The sequence below is a fragment of the Hyla sarda genome, chromosome 10 (assembly GCF_029499605.1).
Source record: "Hyla sarda isolate aHylSar1 chromosome 10, aHylSar1.hap1, whole genome shotgun sequence".
Taxonomy (NCBI): Eukaryota; Metazoa; Chordata; class Amphibia; order Anura; family Hylidae; genus Hyla; species Hyla sarda.
This window is the reverse complement of record NC_079198.1, coordinates 110,943,521-110,964,809: the sequence shown is the minus strand read 5'-3', so window position 1 is coordinate 110,964,809 and position 21,289 is coordinate 110,943,521. Positions and strand designations below refer to the sequence as shown.

Below are 21,289 nucleotides of genomic sequence, written 5' to 3'. Positions count from 1 at the left end.
GTGCCTTCCGCCGAGGAGGCTATGCAAGTGGATCGGTCCCGCCTGACCCTACAAGAGAGGACTCGCCGCCGTAACGAGAATCTGTGCCTGTACTGTGCTAGTACCGAACATTTCCTAAAAGACTGTCCTATCCGCCCTCCGCGTCAGGAGAGACGCACTCCGTTACCTCACAAAGGTGAGCCGACTCTTGGTGTGAATTCTGCTTCTCCACGTCTCACTGTGCCTGTGCGGATTTCTCCTTCCGCCAACTCCTCCTTCTCAGCTGTGGCCTTCTTGAATTCTGGTTCTGCAGGAAATTTTATTTTGGCCTCTTTTGTTAATAGGTTCAGCATCCCAGTGACCAGTCTCGTCAAACCGCTCTATATCTCTTCTGTCAACGGAGAAAAGTTGGACTGCACTGTGCGCTACCGCACAGAACCCCTGTTTATGAGCATTGGACTGCATCATGAAAAGATTGAATTTCTTGTTCTGCCCAACTGCACCTCTGAAGTTCTTCTCGGCCTGCCATGGATCCAACGTCATGCTCCTACCCTCGACTGGACCACCGGTGAGATCAAAAGTTGGGGTCCTTCTTGTTTCAAACGATGCCTCACATCTGCTTCCACTTGTCAAACCCCTGTGGCTCCACCTATACCAGGTCTTCCCAAGGCCTACCAGGACTTTTCTGATGTTTTCTGCAAAAAACAAGCAGAGATCTTACCACCTCATAGGCCTTATGACTGTCCCATTGACCTCCTTCCTGGTACCACTCCACCCCGGGGCAGGATTTACCCTCTGTCTGCCCCAGAGTCTCAAGCCATGTCCGAGTATATCCAGGAGAACCTAAAGAGAGGTTTTATTCGGAAGTCCTCATCTCCTGCTGGAGCGGGGTTCTTCTTTGTCTCTAAAAAGGAAGGATCCTTACAACCATGCATTGACTACCGTGGTTTAAATAAAATCACCATCAAAAACCGCTATCCCCTGCCGTCTTCGTGGCGCTAATATATTTACTAAATTGAACTTAAGAGGCGCATATAATCTTATTCGCATCAGGAAAGGTGATGAGTGGAAGACCGCGTTCAATACTTGAGATGGACATTTCGAATATCTAGTTATGCCCTTTGGGCTCTGCAACACCCCTGCAGTCTTCCAGGACTTCGTCAATGAGATATTTCGGGACTTATTATATACCTGTGTTGTGGTTTACCTGGACGACATCTTGATTTTCTCCTCTAACTTGGAGGAACACCGTCGTCATGTCCGTCTAGTGCTCCAAAGACTTTGTGAAAACCATCTGTATGCTAAAATTGAAAAATGTCTCTTTGAATTCAACAGTCTTACTTTCCTAGGTTACCTAGTCTCTGGCCAAGGGCTTCAAATGGATCCAGATAAACTGTCAGCAGTTTTGGATTGGCCACGCCCTTCTGGACTTTGCCAACTATTACCGACAGTTTATTCCCCATTTCTCCACCATTGTGGCCCCTATTGTGGCCCTGACCAGGAAGAATGCTAATCCTAAGTCATGGCCTCCTCAAGCTGATGAGGCCTTCAATCGTCTCAAAACTGCCTTCGCTTCTGCACCAGTGCTGTCCAGACCTGATCCATCGAAACCTTTCTTCCTGGAAGTTGACGCCTCGTCAGTCGGAGCCGGAGCCATACTTCTTCAAAAAAAACTCTACCGGACGTAACATTACTTGTGGTTTCTTCTCTAAAACTTTCTCTCCGGCTGAAAAGAATTACTCCATTGGAGATCGTGAACTTCTGGCCATCAAGTTAGCACTCGAAGAGTGGAGGCATCTATTGGAAGGTTCCAAATACCCCATAGTCATTTACACTGACCACAAGAATCTCTCGTACCTCCAGTCTGCTCAGCGTCTGAATCCTCGCCAGGCTAGATGGTCGTTGTTTTTTGCCCACTTTATCTTCGAGATACACTTCCGTCCCGCAGACAAAAATGTCAGAGCTGACGCCCTCTCTCGTTCCTCTGATGCCACCGAATCTGAAGCCCCTCTGCAGCATATCGTACCGCCTGAGTGCCTGGTCTCCTCTGCTCCAGCCTCACTGGGTCAAACCCCCGCTGGAAAGACTTTTGTCCCTCCACGCCTTTGCCTCAAGATCCTCAAATGGGGGCATTCCTCTCACCTAGCTGGCCATGCTGGCATTAAAAAGTCCATCCAGCTAATTTCCCCTTTGTATTGATGGCTTACACATGAGGGTGACGTTACTGATTTCGTTCGGGCCTGTACTATTTGTGCCCGGGATAAAACCCCTCGCCAGAAGCCTGCTGGACTCCTCCTTCCTTTGCCCGTCCCTGAGCAACCATGGTCCCAAATTGCCATGGATTTCATTACTGATCTGCCCGTATCCCATGGCAACACCGTCATCTGGGTGGTCGTTGATCGTTTTTCCAAAATGGCACACTTCATTCCACTTCCAGGTCTTCCTTCTGCGCCACAGTTGGTGAAGCAATTTTTTCTGCATATTTTTCGCCTTCATGGGCTTCCCACGCATATCGTCTCGGATAGAGGCGTTCAATTTGTGTCGAAATTTTGGAGAGGTCTCTCTAACCAATTAAAAATGAAATTACATTTCTCGTCCTCCTATCACCCTCAATCCAATGGACAAGTAGAGAGAGTAAGACAAAAAGAAAAAAGAAAAAAGGACACGCGCCCCTAGTGTAATACTTCAAGACCTTGGGGTAAGGGAAGGGGTTGGTGTTCCACTTACCAGATGGTGTTGCGCTATGGGCACAACACCTAGATGAGCTCGAGTGATGATGCAGTGTGCTGAATGCAGCCTGGATCCTCCAGTATCAGTGTAGCTGGCCGGCTTGCAGAGATATCAGGAAAGGAAAGATGATCCTCAATAGGCGCGATAAACAGCAGTAAAGGAGATTTCAATGGTCATCCATCGTTCATATAAAGATATTTATTAAGCACACAGTAGCTACTGTGTGCTTAATAAATAAGTAGAGAGAGTAAACCAGATTCTTGGGGACTACCTGCGACATTTTGTCTCCTCCCGCCAAGACGATTGGGTCGACCTTCTGCCCTGGGCTGAATTCTCGTACAATTTAAAAAATTCGGAGTCCTCTACCAAATCCCCATTCTTTGTGGTGTACGGCCGTCACCCTCTGCCCCCCCATTCCCACTTCTTCTGGACTTCCTGCTGTAGATGAAGTAACCCGGGATTTCTCTGTTATCTGGAAGGAGACTCAAAAGTCGCTCCTACTGGCCTCGTCTCGTATGAAGAGACATGCAGATAAGAAGAGAAGAACTCCTCCTGTCTTCGCTCCTGGGGACAAAGTGTGGCTCTCAGCCAAATATATCCGGTTTCGTGTTCCTAGCTACAAGCTGGGTCCACGTTACCTTGGACCATTTAAAGTCAAGAGTCAAATCAATTCTGTCTCCTACAAGCTTCATCTTCCTCCTTCTCTTCGTATTCCTAACTCCTTTCATGTTTCCCTTCTCAAACCTCTCGTTCTTAACTGCTTTTCCCCCAAGGTCCCCGCTCCTGTCTCTGGCTCCTCTGATGTCTTCACGGTAAAGGAAATCCTCGCCTCCAAGGTAGTCAGAGGTAAAAAAAAAAAATTCTCGTTGACTTGGAGAATTGTGGCCCCGAAGAGAGGTCTTGGGAGCCCGAGGACAATATCCTCGACAAAGGACTTATCCATAGGTTCCTGGGCTCCAAAAAGAGGGGGAGACCAAAGGTGGGGGGGGGGTTACTGTTACGCCGAGCGCTCCAGGTCCCGGCTCCTCCCCGGAGCGCTCGCGGCGTTCATCTCTGTGCAGCGCCCCGACCAGACCCGCTAACTGGGAGCGCTGCACTGGTGTCACCGGCGGGGATGCGATCCGCGTAGCGGGACGCGCCCGCCCGCGGGTCGCATCCCAATCTCCTCACCTGCCCCGTCCTCTGGCTGTTCAGTCCCGGCACGCGCGGCCCCGCTCTCTAGGGTGCATGCGCGCCGGCTCTCTGAGATTTAAAGGGCCAGTGCACCGTTGATTGGTCCCTGGCCCAATCAGTACCTGCACCTGCGCCTTTTGTATAAAAACCCACTTCCCCTTCCTGTCCTTGCCGGATCTTGTTGCCTTGTGCCCTGTGAAAGCGTTTAGTGTGTTCCCAAGCCTGTGTACCCAGACCTTCTGCTGTTGCCCCTGACTACGACTCTTGCTGCCTGCCCTGACCTTCTGCTACATCCGAACTTGCTCTTGCCTTGTCCCTTGTACCGCGCCTGTCTCAGCTGTCAGCTGGGGTTGAGTCGCTATCGGGTGGAACGACCTGGGGGTTACCTGCCGCTGCAAGTCCATCCCACTTTGCGGCGGGCTCTGGTGAAAACCAGTAACCCTTTAGACTCCGTTCCCCTGGTACGGCCCACGCCATCACCCCACTGACACAGAGGATTCACCACCAGTGTCCTTGCTGCATACCAGTCCGGATCCTGACATCAATCCTAAATCTACGAGACTACTGAACCTAAACTAAACCCTAAATTCAGCGTAAAGCAAGCCTCGGAGCTTATATTCCCTACAAGGTCCCAGCCAACTGTGAGCAACCTAAAGTCCGGTCCTCTGTAAAGACTGTTGCTACCTGTTAACCTGCATAAAAGTTGCAGTAAAGTTATTTCCAGTTTAATAAACCTCCGGTTGTGGACAATCCTTTATTCCTCCCTATCGTTCCTGGGAAGGGTGGCATTAGGATATATATATATATACTGAGGAAGAACCCGCACCCTGGCGTCACAACAGTTAAGGGTTAATCAAGCACCCTTTCATCACTGCACAAGCTCACCACATAGCTTTTTGGCATCACGAACAGGATACAGGTGTGTGCCTACAGCTGTTGCCACCATAAATAGAGTACTCCCCCCATGTAAAGAACTGTATTAATGTACTGTGAATCGCACTCAAGTGTACAGGACTGTGCTTATGGTACAGTGTGCGGGAAGTGCGCACGAAAAGTAAGGGGGGGAGGCGAAAATGTATTTGCTGCGAAGATGTGTAAAGTGCGTAGTGAAGCCATGCTATGATCCTCTGGGCCATACAGTACTGCAGGGGTTAACTACTTGCCAGAAAAAGGCGTGAAGAAAGCCCGCGCTCTGCCACAACCCGCCCCCGGGCGTGGCTACCAAGTACATGTGTCGCAGCCAAAGGGGAACTTAAAGTCACTGCTGTGGTTTGCAGGGGGACCAGAAGTCGGGGCTGCACCAATGACGTCCTTCCGGTCGGCAGCCATTTTGGAGAAGCCCATGATGAAAGGAGCACTGCACAGCAACCTCTTCAGTCTGCTCGAGGAAGAGAAAGAGAGTACAGACATAGCAAAGAGCAGTGTTCCACGGGGTGAAAGTACCAAGATGGCGCCGGAGCAGCGGAAAGTTGTGGCGGTCGCAGCCCAACTGTTCCAAGAACTAGCCGACCATCTGCAGCAGTTGTCGCTGAACATGGAGGGGGCCTACAACCTGCCCCCGCTGCCCGATGATGACAACGACTGGCCGGCAACCCCTCCGGGGGAAACTCCAGGGACATCCGGAGCAGACTGGGAGGCGGATCCACATGGACTGAGGCCGAAGAGGTCCATCCCTATAGCCTCCAACAAGAAAGATTTCTTCCCACAGCAACCGGATGTCTCCATGCCTTGTAATGTACCCATGCCTACTCCTATTGAGGAGGTTTGGCCTAAACTGCGGGTACCAACCACAGTGCCGTGGCCTACTCCTACTGAGGAGGTTTGGCCGGACCAACCAGCACCAACGGGAACAGCAGCCATCAATTTCATGGTGAATGTAAACCCCACAGTGACTCAGTCCACTCTGGCTAATGTTGCGTGGGACACCCCCATTAACCCCGTCAAGGGGTCTTCAGCCCATCCTCACTTCCAGAGGCGCAAGAGTGTCACCAATAGGGGAGAGTGTACCAGGAGGGGGTTTATGTGAAGCCTGCCTTGACTATGTTTTTTCTCTTGTTGTTGTTGTCCAACTTTACCCCCAATAGACTGCAATGTTTAAGGAAGCACCTAGCAGGACTATGCTAAGACAGTTCCAGTTACTTCTGCAACAACCAAGTTTGTACCTGGCCCTTGGCCAAGTGACTCCTGCTCATTAGGAGATTCGTAAGTGTGTGCCCCGCTAAATGTGGTAGCCATGTTTATTGGACTCCTACCACGGGTGGACTGTCAATCCTTGTGCGTCTGTTTACATGTACATAACACAAAAGTAATATATTATTTTCTTATTTGCACTTCTATCAGGTGAATGCACCTGGAAATTGTTGTACTTGCTAATAAATGTATGTCCAAAGGTTAAACCAATGTAAATGGTTGGTGTATAGGGATTTCAACTCTGTACACGTGTACACAAAATGTCAAGGGTGTTGTAGTAGCTGTATCCAGGTGACTCTCTCAGCTCCACTGAGAGTAACCTTAACGTCACTCATCGCTAACACCTACTCAGGGTAATCTACTCCTCAGACATCAAGACTGACTTCCAAGTAATTTCATGTACACATAGTACATAACTTCACTTCTTTATTGTACTTACCTGATGCTCATTATTGTACACAAAACTGATATCTCACACTCTAAACAACATAAAAAAAAAACTTTAGGTACTGTCACATTGTCGGTACCCAGTCCATACCACTGTTTGTACACTAATGTGTTCTCTGTTCTACCTGTTCAGGATGTTCTTCCTGGCCAGAAGGCGCTCCTAAGTGTACACACGTATTCAATAAAGGTAACCTAGGTAAGGTTTATCAAAAAGAGTTCAAGGGATAAGTGCGTGTTGCCAATGGACCTACCTAGTAGCTAGGTATTGGTCAGTACATTATCAGTTTACGTAACAGATAACTCATGTGGTATAAATAACAATGTAATGTGAGATTTCTAATGTATTAGTATGTAGTATCTCTAAGTCTGTCGCACATACTTATAACAGTTCTAGACAGTCAGAAAAAGAAAGAAAGTAAGAAAAATAAAGTAAATAGATACTAGGATGTATTTCTTGCATAATAATGTCATCCTGTTCCTAAATTCATGGACAATACATTTTTTGTTCGTGAGTTTATAAGTACTTATGTCTGTACATTAAAGTTAAGTAATTTTGTTGGTATAAAAAAAAAAAGTTTATTCAGAGCTTGCAAGGACATTTTCATGCACAAAGACTCTCTTTTGTGTATTAATACAGCCTGACAAAAGGACATTTTTAATTATGCCCAGGACTGTTTCAGAACTTTCAGTACTACGTCCCTCTGCCTCATCTCAAGTAAGGGGGTTTGAGGTGTCCCGGTACTGTACCTTGTACTGTACCTTGTGTGCTAAGTCCCCTAAGTGAGAGTTCCTGCGGTAGGATCCTCCTAGTGGGATAACCCCTTCTCACCTTTTCCTTCTTTAATTTTATATGTTTGGTGTGTATAATTGTATATAATTCATATATATGTATAGTACTTCCAGGACCTTAGGTCACATGACTAATAAGTCTATGGTTAGGTTAAGCTTCAGGACCTTCCAGGTCACGTGAGTGGGTCACATGATGTACCACAACGCTTTGTGAAGGAACTGACAGTTGGTGGAACCAATAAGCTGTGAGCCTGCCCCCTTGCCATATAAGGACGCTGGATCCAATGATCTCTCTCTTGCTCCTGATCATCTCTAGAGAAAGCATCACTCTGTACAACTCTGCAAGAGGACTTTGGCCTGAAGCCTGCTAACTTCTGCCGAATATAAAACCGTGAGTTCAACTAAACCCAATCCTTAATCTACGTAACTACTGAACTTAAACTAAACCCTAAATTCGATGGAACAGCGTAAAGCAAGCCTCAGAGCTTATATTCCCTACAAGGTCCCAACCAACTATGAGGAACCTAAAGTCCGGTCCTCTGTAAAGACTGTTACTACTGTTAACCTGCATAAAAGTTGCAATAAAGTTATTTCCAGTTTACTAAATCTCCGGTTGTGGACAAAACTTTATTCCTCCCTATCGTTCCTGGGACGGGTGGCAGTAGGATATATATATACTGAGGAAGAACCCACACCCTGGCGTCACGACAATTAAGGGTTAATCAAGCACCCTTTCATCACTGCACAAGCTCACCACACACTACTGTTCTCTTCCCCCTATCATGGGTTTTCAAATTGCATCATTGAATGTTCGGGTCTCAATTCCCCTTACAAGAAGTCTTTTGTACGGGCTGAAGTCAAGCATTTAGGGGCAGATATTCTATGCCTGCAAGAGACGCACCTGTCGGAACTTGATTCCTCCAGGCTGCATAAAGCTTTCCCTCATGTTTTCTTTGCTCACGCTACCCATAAAAAAAAAAAGCACTTTGTTGGTTAAATCTCCTTCTGCGTATTCCTTATCTCTGTCACATTCCAATCGAGAAAACCCCCAGACGGTCCCCTGGGGGTCCTGGGGCAACATATATATATCACTAAACTTCTTGGGGAAATTACTCCCCTCAGGGATAACCCTGACTAAAGACTCCCACTAAATAAAACTTCACTTTAATTTCTTTAAATAAAATTAGTGAATTTGTGCTCAGTGGCCACTAGGTGGCAGTGGTATATCAAAATTACAGCACTGTGTACATTCATGTTTTCATGAATGAATGAATTTCTTTTTTTGTTCGTGAATCTGGACACTTATGAATAGATCCATGTGTTTTCATATGAACTTATGTAACATGTAAAAGCTAAAATGTGAATCCTCCTTCCTAATGTTTCGCAATTAGATGGCTTATTCAAAGGGTGCGAGGCTGCCAGGGATTCCGGCTTCCTGTTATTTATAGACAAGCTGATTGCATTCATAATTGTTCGGCGTTCTGACTGTCCAATCAGTGTTCGTGGCGGTGCTTCTATGTCATCTCCTGCATATCATTCGTTGACATGATCTCTCTATGCTCCTATTAGGTTCTTGTTGCGACGCATGTCAGTGCATTTTACTGTCACAAGATTCTCCGGGTAAGTTATGCGCATGAGCACCGTAACTTGCGCATGTCAGGTAACGTACATTCTTTTTACTTTTTCTGCACGTTCTGCACATGATCTCCCGGCATTCGCGCATGTCTTTGGACTTAGTCTTTTTTGCTTTTTCCTATGTGCTCCAGTTCTGCGCATGTTCCTAAGTCCAGAAACATGCACAGAACTTGAGCGCATAGGAAAAAGAATCCCTAGTATAGTTGACAAATCTCTGTTGGTTGTAATAGATTGATTGATCCAGTCTACATTTTTGTTAATAGTGACCAGGGGCATTATTAATGATTCAAATCCTGCTTTTACTTGGTCCCGGGGTTTAAATTCATTGAGCACCCCTCTTGGGACTCCTATGGCATCTATGTATACATGGGGATCAAAAATGCCTGCAGGGGTAGAACTCTTCTTTCTGGCTGAATGACTCTCTGGTCTTTCTTGGTCCTCTCCATCTGGGATTATATCTATGGGCATGAGCACCTTGGCCAGGGCACACTCTCCTACTCGGTCACCTTCTAGTCTAGTTCTTTTCTGGTCCCCACAGATCCAATAGATGTCCCCTAAAGACTGTACTTGATTTTGCAACTAGGGGCCTGTCAGCTTACTAAAATTGGAACAATAGCCTTTCGTAAAGTTGCCCAGGAATCTGCCTTTACCGTCCCTACTTACATCGCAAGTGTAATTCCTTTTGTAAATTGTGATACCCTCACTCCTGAGTTATAGCAACCTGAGCCAGTAAGCACCTGTTGGGTGTTAGCAGGGCTCGCGTTAGGGCGGGGCAAACCGGGCAATTGCCTAGGGCCCCCATCCCCCAGGGGGCCCCCTGCCGGCTGCTCAGTAGCGGATCAGCAGCCCGCTGCAGCCAGGCCGTGGCTACTTTAAAACAGTGACCATCGGTGGGCCTTCTCCAGCATTTTCTATTTTTTCATATTTCCTTACCTGGCCGCGCTCGGCAGGCTCAGGTAATGCGACGGGTCTTGTGAGCTGTGTGCATAATATGATGAGTGACGTCTCCTGCTGGCTCCTCTGCGCGGCATCAAGGACGTCACTCCTCATTCTCTGCAGCGCCGGCTGCTTAAGTTTAGCAGTCCGGCCGCGGCTGCAGTAAATGATGAATGATGTCCCTGACGCCGCACAGAAGAGCCGGTAGGAGATGTCACTCATCATATTATCCACACAGCCCACAAGACCCGCCGCATTACCTGAACCTGCCAAGTGCGGCCCGGTAGGAAAAAATGAAAAATAGAAAAAGAAGGGGGAGAGGGGGACCTAATATGGGGGAACTATACTGCCAACCTAATGTGGGGGAACTATACTGCCAACCTAACATGTGGGAACTATACTGCCAACCTAATGTGGGAGAACTATACTGCCAACCTAATGTGGGGAGAACTATACTGCCAACCTAATGTGGGGGAACTACAACCTAATGTGGGGGAACTATACTGCCAACCTAAAGTTGGGGAACTACAACCTAATGTGGGGGAACTATACTGCCAACCTAATGTTGGGAAGCTATACTGGCAACCTAATGTGGGGGAACTATATTGCGAACCTAATGTGGGGGGAGCTATACTGCCAACCTAATGTGGGGTAACTACAACCTAATATGGGGAAACTATACTGCCAACCTAATGTGGGGGAACTACAACCTAATGTGGAGGAACTATACTGGCAACCTAATGTGGGGGAACTATACTGGCAACCTAATGTGGGGGAACTACAACCTAATGTGGGGGAACTATACTGCCTACTGTCAGGATCCGGATAGGTATGCAGTGAAGACACTGGTGGTGGATCCTCTGTGTCAGTGGGGTGATGACGTGGGCCGTACCAGGGGAACGGAGTCTAAGGAACATGAAAGCCACACTTTGTCCCCAGGAGCGAAGACAGGAGGAGTTCTTCTCTTCCTATCAGCATGTCTCTTCATACGAGACGAGGCCAGTAGGAGCGACTTTTGAGTCTCCTTCCAGATAATGGAGAAGTCCCGGGTAACTTCATCTACAGCAGGTAGTCCAGAAGAAGTGGAAATGGGGAGGGGGGGGCAGAGGGTGACAGCCGTACACCACAAAGAACGGGGATTTGGCAGAGGATTCCAAATTTTTGAAATTGTACGAGAATTCAGCCCAGGGTAGAAGGTCGACCCAATCGTCTTGGCGGGAGGAGACAAAATGTTGCAAATAGTCACCAAGAATCTGGTTTACTCTCTCTACTTGTCCATTGGATTGGGGGTGATAGGAGGACGAGAAATTTAATTTGATTTTTAATTGGTTACAGAGGGCTCTCCAAAATTTCGACACAAATTGAACGCCTCTATCCGAGACGATATGCGTGGGAAGCCCGTGAAGGCGAAAAATATGCAGAAAAAATTGCTTCGCCAATTGTGGCGCAGAAGGAAGACCTGGAAGTGGAATGAAGTGTGCCATTTTGGAGAAACGATCAACGACCACCCAGATGACGGTGTTGCCATGGGATACGGGCAGATCCGTAATAAAAACCACGTTGGAGCCATGGAAGACCGAGGAGGACTTCAGAGGTGCAGTTGGGCAGAAAAAGAAATTACATTTTTTCATGATGCAGTCCAATGCTCATAAGCAGGGGTTCTGTGCAGTAACGCACAGTGCAGTCCAATTTTTGACAGAAGAAATGTAGAGCGGCTTGACGAGACTGGTCACTGGGATGCTGAACCTATTAACAAAAGAGGCCAAAATAAAATTTCCTGCAGAACCGGAGTCCAAGAAGGCCACAGCAGAGAAGGAGGAGTTGGCAGAAGGAGAAATCCGCACAGGCACAGTGAGACGTGGAGAAGCAGAATTCACACCAAGAGTCGTCTCACTTTTGTGAGGTAACGGATTGCTTCTCTCCGGATGCGGATGGCGGATAGGACAGTCTTTTAGGAAGTGTTCGGTACTAGCACAGTACAGGCACAGATTCTAGTTACGGCGGCGAGTCCTCTCTTGTAGGGTCAGGCGGGACCGATCCACTTGCATAGCCTCCTCGGCGGAAGGCAAAGGAACAGATTGCAATGGACTTTGGAAGAGAGGAGCCAGGGAGAGAAATCGCCTGGTGCGAACAAGATCCTTTTCCTGTCGAAGCTCCTGGCGTCTTTCAGAGAAACGCATGTCGATGCGGGTGGCCAAATGGATAAGTTCAGACAGGTTAGCAGGAATTTCTCATGCGGCCAGTACATCTTTGATGTTGCTGGATAAGCCTTTCTTGAAGGTCGCGCAGAGGGCCTCATTGTTCCAGGATAGCTCTGAGGCGAGGGTATGAAACTGGATGGCGTATTCGCCTACGGAAGAACTCCCTTGGACTAGGTTCAGCAAAGCAGTCTCGGCTGAGGAGGCCCGGGCTGGCTCCTCAAAGACAATACGAACTTCAGCAAAGAAGGACTGGATAGTAGCAGTGGCAGGATCATTGCAGGCCCAGAGCGGTGTGGCCCATGACAAGGCCTTTCCAGACAGGAGACTGACCACGAAAGCCACCTTAGACCATTCAGTGGGGAATTGGTCCGACATCATCTCCAAGTGTAGGGAACATTGGGACAGGAAACCACGGCACTGTTTAGAGTCCCCATCAAACTCGTCCGGTAGAGACAGGCGGAGGCTGGGAGCGGCCACTCGCTGCGGAGGAGATGCAGGAGCTGGCGGAGGGGATGATTGCTGAAGCTGTGGCAAAAGTTGTTGCAGCATGACAGTCAGTTGAGTCACCTGCTGTCCTTGTTGCACGATCTGTTGGGATTGCTGGGCGACCACCGTGGTTAGGTCAGCGACACTAGGCAGCGGAACCTCAGCGGGATCCATGGCCAGATCTACTGTCAGGATCTGGATAGGTATGCAGCGAGGACACTGGTGGTGGATCATCTGTGTCAGTGGGGTGATGGCGTGGGCCGTACCAGGGGAACGGAGTCTAAGGGGTTACTGGTTTTCACCAGAGCCCGCCGCAAAGCGGGATGGACTTGCAGCGGCAGGTAACCCCCAGGTCGTTCCACCTGATAGCGACTCAACCCCAGCTGACAGCTGAGACAGGCGCGGTACAAGGGACAAGGCAAGAGCAAGGTCGGACGTAGCAGAAGGTCAGGGCAGGCAGCAAGGGTCATAGTCAGGGGCAACAGCAGATCGTCTGGAACACTGGCTTGGGAACACACAAAACACTTTCACTGGCACTAGGCAACAAGATCCAGTGATGACAGGAAGGGGAAGTGGGTTTAAATAAGGGAGGCACAGGTGCAGGTACTGATTGGGCCAGGCGCCAATCAATGGCGCACTGGCCCTTTAAATCTCAGAGAGCCGGCACGCGCGCGCCCTAGGGAGCGGGGCCGCGCGTGCCGGGAGTGAGCAGACGGAGGATGGGGCAGGTGAGGAGATTGGGATGCGAGCCGCGGGCGGGCGCGTCCCACTACGCGGATCGCATCCCCGCCGGTGACACTAGTGCAGCGCTCCCGGTCAGCGGGTCTGACCGGGGCGCTGCACAGAGGGGAACGCCGCGAGCGCTCCGGGGAGGAGCAGGGACCCGGAGCGCTCGGTGTAACACCTACCTAATGTGGGGGAACATACTGCCTACCTAATGTGGGGAACTATACTGCCTACCTAATGTGGTGGAACTATACTGTCTACCTAATGTGGGGGAACTATACTGCCAACCTAATGTGGGGGAACTACAACCTAATGTGGGGGAACTACAACCTAATGTGGGCATCAGGGACGTCACTCTTCATTCCCTGCAGCGCCAGCTGCTTAAGATTAGCAGTCCGGCCGCAGCTGCAGGAAATGATGAGTGACGTCCCTGATGCCGCGCAGAGGAGCCGTCAGGAGACGTCACTCGCCATATTCTCCACAACGCCCACAAGACCCGCCGCATTAATTGAGTCTGCCGAGGGCGGCCAGGTAAGGAAATATGAAAAATAGAAAAAGCAGGGGGAGAGGGGGGACCTAATGTGGGGGAACTATACTGCCAACCTAATGTGGGGGAACTATACTGCCAACCTAATGTAGGGGAACTATACTGCCAACCTAATGTGGGGGGAACTATACTGCCAACCTAATGTGGGGGAACTATACTGCCAACCTAATGTGGGGGGAACTATACTGCCAACCTAATGTGGGGGGAACTATACTGCCAACCTAATGTGGGGGAACTATACTGCCTACCTTATGTGGGGGAACTATACTGCCAACCTAATGTGGGGGGAACTATACAGCCAACCTAACATGGGGGAACTATACTGCCAACCTAATGTGGGGGAACTATACTGTCAACCTAATGTGGGGGGAACTATACTGCCAACCTAATGTGGGGGGAACTATACTGCCAACCTAATGTGGGGGGAACTATACTGCCAACCTAATGTGGGGGAACTATACTGCCTATCTTATGTGGGGGGAACTATACTGCCAACCTAATGTGGGGGGAACTATACAGCCAACCTAATGTGGGGGAACTATACTGCCAACCTAATGTGGGGGGAACTATACTGCCAACCTAATGTGGGGGGAACTATACTGCTAACCTAATGTGGGGGAACTATACTGCCAACCTAATGTGGGGGAACTACAACCTAATGTGGGGGAACTATACTGCCAACCTAATGTTGGGAAGCTATACTGGCAACCTAATGTGGGGGAACTATACTGCCACCTAATGTGGGGGGGACTATACAGCAAACCTAATGTGGGGGAATTATACTGCCTACCTAATGTGGGGGAACATACTGCCTACCTTATGTGGGGGAACTATACTGCCTACCTAATGTGGGGGAACTATACTGCCAACCTAATGTGGGGGGAACTATACTGCCAACCTAATGTGGGGGAACTACAACCTAATGTGGGGGGAACTATACTGCCAACCATATGTGGGGGAACTGTACAGCCAATCTAATGTGATGGAACTATACTGCCAACCTAATGTGGGGGAACTATACTGCCAACCTAATGTTGGGAAGCTATACTGGCAACCTAATGTGGGGGAACTATACTGCCACCTAATGTGGGGGGGGACTATACAGCAAACCTAATGTGGGGGAATTATACTGCCTACCTAATGTGGGGGAACTATACTGCCTACCTTATGTGGGGGTAACTATACTGCCAACCTAATGTGGGGGGAACTATACAGCCAACCTAACATGGGGGAACTATACTGCCAACCTAATGTGGGGGAACTATACTGCCAACCTAATGTGGGGGGAACTATACTGCCAACCTAATGTGGGGGGAACTATACTACCAACCTAATGTGGGGGGAACTATACTGCCAACCTAATGTGGGGGAACTATACTGCCTACCTTATGTGGGGGGAACTATACTGCCAACCTAATGTGGGGGGAACTATACAGCCAACCTAATGTGGGGGAACTATACTGCCAACCTAATGTGGGGGGAACGATACTGCCAACCTAATGTGGGGGGAACGATACTGCCAACCTAATGTGGGGGGAACCATACTGCTAACCTAATGTGGGGGAACTATACTGCCAACCTAATGTGGGGGAACTACAACCTAATGTGGGGGAACTATACTGCCAACCTAATGTTGGGAAGCTATACTGGCAACCTAATGTGGGGGAACTATACTGCCACCTAATGTGGGGGGACTATACAGCAAACCTAATGTGGGGGAATTATACTGCCTACCTAATGTGGGGGAACATACTGCCTACCTTATGTGGGGGAACTATACTGCCTACCTAATGTGGGGGAACTATACTGCCAACCTAATGTTGGGGGAACTATACTGCCAACCTAATGTGGGGGAACTACAACCTAATGTGGGGGGAACTATACTGCCAACCATATGTGGGGGAACTGTACAGCCAATCTAATGTGATGGAACTATACTGCCAACCTAATGTGGGGGAACTATACTGCCAACCTAATGTGGGGGAACTATACAAAAATATAAAATTGTACTATTCTGATCCCTATAACTCTTTTATTTTTCTGTATATGGGGATGTCTGAGGGTCATTTTTTGCGCTTTGATTTGTAGTTTTTATCGGTACCATTTTTGTTTTGATGGGACTCTTCAATTGTTTTTTAGATATTTTTATGGTATTTGAAGTGACCAAAAATGTGCAAATCTGGTTAGTGCACTATTACAACTTGCGGGGCCCCTCTTTTGATTTTGCCTAGGGCCCCGCTAAGCCTAAAACCGGCCCTGGGTGTTAGCCATCCCCAATACCCCAAAGGTTACAGAAGGAATATGGAACTTCATGACTGGGCTTGTGCAGTCTGTGTATTTACTTCAACCGGTGCTGTTGTCTTCTTACAATGGGAGGCGTGGATCCAAATGTTCTTGCCGTCTAGCTTGACAGACGTAGCGTTGGTCATCAAGACCTGGTATGGCCGTATCTGGGTTCAAGGGAATGTTTTTCTCACAAACTTCTTCACTAGGAACCAGTCACCCGGAAGCAGACTATGCATCCCTGTGTCAGCCTCTGGATCTAGAATAGAGGAAAATACTCGGACATGTATATTAGTTAAAGGGTATTCCAGGAATTTTTTTTATTTGACTATGCTACAGGGGCTGTAAAGTTAGTGTAATTATATAGTGTCTGTACCTGTGTGCAACGGTTTTCTCACAATTTTTCTGTGATTTTCAATCACCTCTGAGACCCTGAATCTGCACACCACCTCACTTAGTAATTTCTTTGCTGTTGCTTTTGCCATCATATTGGTCACTGGATAGGCTTCTGGCCACCCTAAGAACATGTCCACTATCACAAAGGCATATTCAAACCTGCCACTCTTTGGCATCTGGATGTGGTCGATCTGAATACTTTGGAATGGGTACAAGGGTTTTGCCAGGTGTTTTCATGGTACCCTCTCATTCTGTCCAGTTTTACACCTTGCACAGAGGGCGCAGGATTTGCAGTATCTGTCGGTGAAGGAAGAGATTCCAGGTGCCACATAATACCTCCACATTAGTGCATTCATCAATGTTTTGGATAGGTGGGCTGGGCTATGTGCCCACTGAAGCGCTGCTGGGTACAAGCAGCCTGGTAGACAAGATCTCCTGCCTACTTCATATAGGCCATACTCGTTGGGTTTTGCTCCTATCTTCTGCCACTGTTCAATCTCATCCTCACTGGCTCCTGCTTGCAGCTCCTGTAGAGGTTTCTTATTCACTGTGTGGTTTTGGGGTTGGACTGCCATGACTGGTGTTACTTCCACCCGACTGTCAACTCTTGATGAACCTGAGGCTGCCTGTTTGGCCGCATGTTCGGCCAGGTGATTACCCAACTGTGTTTTCTGTGGTGACTGCATATCCAGTGTGATAACATTCTTGGCTGTCAGCATATCTGGAGCCGTCTGCAAAGATTGTTAGATCTGGGATTTCCAGTGGCTTATCTGACACAGTAGGGAGGTGTGATGTTTCTTGTTTCCGTACCTCAAAGCAGTCGTGTGTTAAGTTGAGGTGTCCAGATAATTTGTGTCAGCACCCCCCCTCAGGAGTTGGGAGGAGGGTGGAAGGGTTGAGCATGTGGGTACTGGAGGGTAACGTTGTCAGGGATAAGCAGGGAACACTGGAGGCGGAGATGTCTGGCAGAATAGATGTGCTTGGGTTGGGTCTGGTTGAGGATAGCAGCAATGTCATGGGGGCCAAAAGTACTAGATAATGTCCGTGTACTAAATCCGAGATCTTGTCCAAGAGGGCTTGGGCTGCAAAGATGGCAAGATGAGGCAAGATGGGACACCTCTGGGCACTGGGTCCACTGGGCTGCTGCAGAGAGGCTGAAAGGATCTGTCTTCAAAGCATCATACAGGGGTTGCATTGGTAGAAAGGCTTCTGTGATCCATGCTCTGCAGGAGGAGATGAGCCCCAGGAAGAGCTTTTGGTCCCTGAGGCAGAGGAATCTCCTGTATGGCTGTGACAAGTTCTTGGGTGAGGTGCCTGATTCCCTTAGAGATACAATGTCCGAGGAACACAACAGAAGTGGAGCACCACTAGAGCTTGGTTTTGGAAGCTTTGCAGCCTTGGCTGGCAAGGAAGCAGAGTAGGCTCACTGAGGCTGCTTCCCCTGTTGGTAAATCATCTGCACAGAGTAGAAGGTCATCCACACACTGGAGAATCACAACAGTCGGGTTTTCAACCTGCCAGTAGTTCAGGATGAGTGCAATGGCTTTGGCAAATTGGCTGGGGGAGTTCTGGGCGCCCTGAAGCATCACTGACCACGTGAACTCTTGACCCTGATGGGTGAAGGCAAAGAGGTAGCAGCAGGAAGGGTGTAGAGGTATGCATAAGAAGGCATTCGCCAAGTTCACCATTGTGAAGTAGGAAGCCAACGGTGGTATTCCGGACAGCAGGATATGTGGATTAGGCACAATGGGGGTGTCCAAGATTGTAGCTTCATTGACAGCACTGAGGTCCTAGACCATACAGTACTTGTCTGGTTGTCCCGTCGGGGTTTTCTTCACTGGGAACAGAGGCGTGTTGCATGGTGAGATGCAGGAGATTATTGCTCCATTCTTGAGGAAGGCCTCGACTTGTTTGGTGATGGCTTTAGCTTGGGATACCTTAAGAGGGTATTGAGGCTTGCGAGGGGGCGATTCTCCTAGCTTGAGTCCGACTGACACGGGTGACACATTTAGGTGGCCGATATCTTCCGGTCCAGTTAACCACAGACACTCTGGGATCCTTCCGAGGAGAGCAGGTGGGATGTTAGACGTGGTGGGCGTCTGCAGGGACATGAGGATGGGCAGGGACCACAGAATCATGTGATCTTCATCGGAGAGGGAAAAGGAGACTGATGCCTCTGTCCTCTGTAAAGGTGATAGTTGCTTTAGTGGGAGTAGGTCTCGCAGGCTGTCTACATTGCTGATTGGAGTATCATTCTCCCTTTGGTTGATTCATCCGGTGCCGTTGTTGGTTTCCCTGTAGGCCAGCTCACCTGGGTGCTCTACATTCTCTTTTGAAGTGGCCCGGCTGGTCACAGTTGAAGCAGGTCCAGGTGTCACCTATTTGTCCATGGGCAGAAGGCACAGTCATCATGAGGGGAGGAGTCTTCTTTGGGGTCCCTTGATGCTAGGATTTGATTCCCTTCGCCACGAGGAGGAGGGTTTCCATAGGCAATGACATGTATTTGGGGCGTGCCTGTATTAATCCCTTCTTCATGAGTTCCTTTAGTCTCATTATAAAAGCTGAGGATAACATCTGCATGTGTGACTGTTACGCCGAGCGCTCCGGGTCCCCGCTCCTCCCCGGAGCGCTCGCTACACTCTCCTCACTGCAGCGCTCCGGTCAGATCCACTGACCCGGGGCGCTGCGATACCGCCTCCAGCCGGGATGCGATTCGCGATGCGGGTAGCGCCCGCTCGCGATGCGCACCCCGGCTCCCGTACCTGACTCGCTCCCCGTCAGTCCTGTCCCGGCGCGCGCGGCCCCGCTCCCTAGGGCGCGCGCGCCGGGTCTTTGCGATTTAAAGGGCCACTGCGCCGCTGATTGGCGCAGTGGTTCCAATTAGTGTTATCACCTGTGCACTTCCCTATATCACCTCACTTCCCCTGCACTTCCTTGCCGGATCTTGTTGCCATCGTGCCAGTGAAAGCGTTTCCTTGTGTGTTCCTAGCCTGTGTTCCAGACCTCCTGCCGTTGCCCCTGACTACGATCCTTGCTGCCTGCCCCGACCTTCTGCTACGTCCGACCTTGCCTCTGTCTACTCCCTTGTACCGCGCCTATCTTCAGCAGCCAGAGAGGTTGAGCCGTTGCTAGTGGATACGACCTGGTCACTACCGCCGCAGCAAGACCATCCCGCTTTGCGGCGGGCTCTGGTGAAAACCAGTAGTGACTTAGAACCGATCCACTAGCACGGTCCACGCCAATCCCTCTCTGGCACAGAGGATCCACTACCTGCCAGCCGGCATCGTGACAGTAGATCCGGCCATGGATCCCGCTGAAGTTCCTCTGCCAGTTGTCGCTGACCTCACCACGGTGGTCGCCCAGCAGTCGCAACAGATAGCGCAACAAGGCCAACAGCTGTCTCAACTGACCGTTATGCTTCAGCAGTTACTACCACAGCTTCAGCAATCATCTCCTCCGCCAGCTCCTGCACCTCCTCCGCAGCGAGTGGCCGCTTCTGGTCTACGACTATCCTTGCCGGATAAATTTGATGGGGACTCTAAGTTTTGCCGTGGCTTTCTTTCCCAATGTTCCCTGCACCTGGAGATGATGTCGGACCAGTTTCCCACTGAAAGGTCTAAGGTGGCTTTCGTAGTCAGCCTTCTGTCTGGAAAAGCCCTGTCTTGGGCCACACCGCTCTGGGACCGCAATGACCCCGTCACTGCCTCTGTACACTCCTTCTTCTCGGAAATTCGAAGTGTCTTTGAGGAACCTGCCCGAGCCTCTTCTGCTGAGACTGCCCTGTTGAACCTGGTCCAGGGTAATTCTTCCGTTGGCGAGTATGCCGTACAATTCCGTACTCTTGCTTCAGAATTATCCTGGAATAATGAGGCCCTCTGCGCGACCTTTAAAAAAGGCCTATCCAGCAACATTAAAGATGTTCTGGCCGCACGAGAAATCCCTGCTAAGCTACATGAACTCATTCACCTAGCCACTCGCATTGACATGCGTTTTTCCGAAAGGCGTCAGGAGCTCCGCCAGGATATGGACTCTGTTCGCACGAGGCGTTTCTTCTCCCCGGCTCCTCTCTCCTCTGGTCCCCTGCAATCTGTTCCTGTGCCTCCCGCCGTGGAGGCTATGCAGGTCGACCGGTCTCGCCTGACACCTCAAGAGAGGACACGACGCCGCATGGAGAATCTCTGCCTGTACTGTGCTAGTACCGAACACTTCCTGAAGGATTGTCCTATCCGTCCTCCCCGCCTGGAAAGACGTACGCTGACTCCGCACAAAGGTGAGACAGTCCTTGATGTCTACTCTGCTTCTCCACGTCTTACTGTGCCTGTGCGGATGTCTGCCTCTGCCTTCTCCTTCTCTGCTGTGGCCTTCTTGGACTCCGGATCTGCAGGAAATTTTATTTTGGCCTCACTCGTCAACAGGTTCAACATCCCGGTGACCAGTCTCGCCAGACCCCTCTACATCAATTGTGTAAACAATGAAAGATTGGACTGTACCATACGTTTCCGCACGGAGCCCCTTCTAATGCGCATCGGACCTCATCACGAGAGGATTGAACTTTTGGTCCTCCCCAATTGCACTTCTGAAATTCTCCTTGGACTTCCCTGGCTTCAACTTCATTCCCCAACCCTGGATTGGTCCACTGGGGAGATCAAGAGTTGGGGGCCCTCTTGTTCCAAGGACTGCCTAAAACCGGTTCCCAGTAACCCTTGCCGTGACTCTGTGCTTCCTCCTGTAACCGGTCTCCCTAAGGCCTATATGGACTTTGCGGATGTTT

General features: G+C 49.6%; 1 protein-coding gene across 1 annotated transcript in view; it reads left to right on the top strand.

Moving 5' to 3' along the window:
• Nucleotides 1-7,395: 7,395 nt before the first annotated feature.
• Nucleotides 7,396-21,289, top strand: part of TMEM45B (transmembrane protein 45B) — a 75,088-nt gene continuing 61,194 nt past the window's right edge. The window contains exons 1-2 of the mRNA XM_056543690.1: nt 7,396-7,699; nt 8,878-8,928. The gene's annotated coding sequence lies outside the window, so the exon portion shown is untranslated. The remainder of the gene's footprint in view (nt 7,700-8,877; nt 8,929-21,289) is intronic.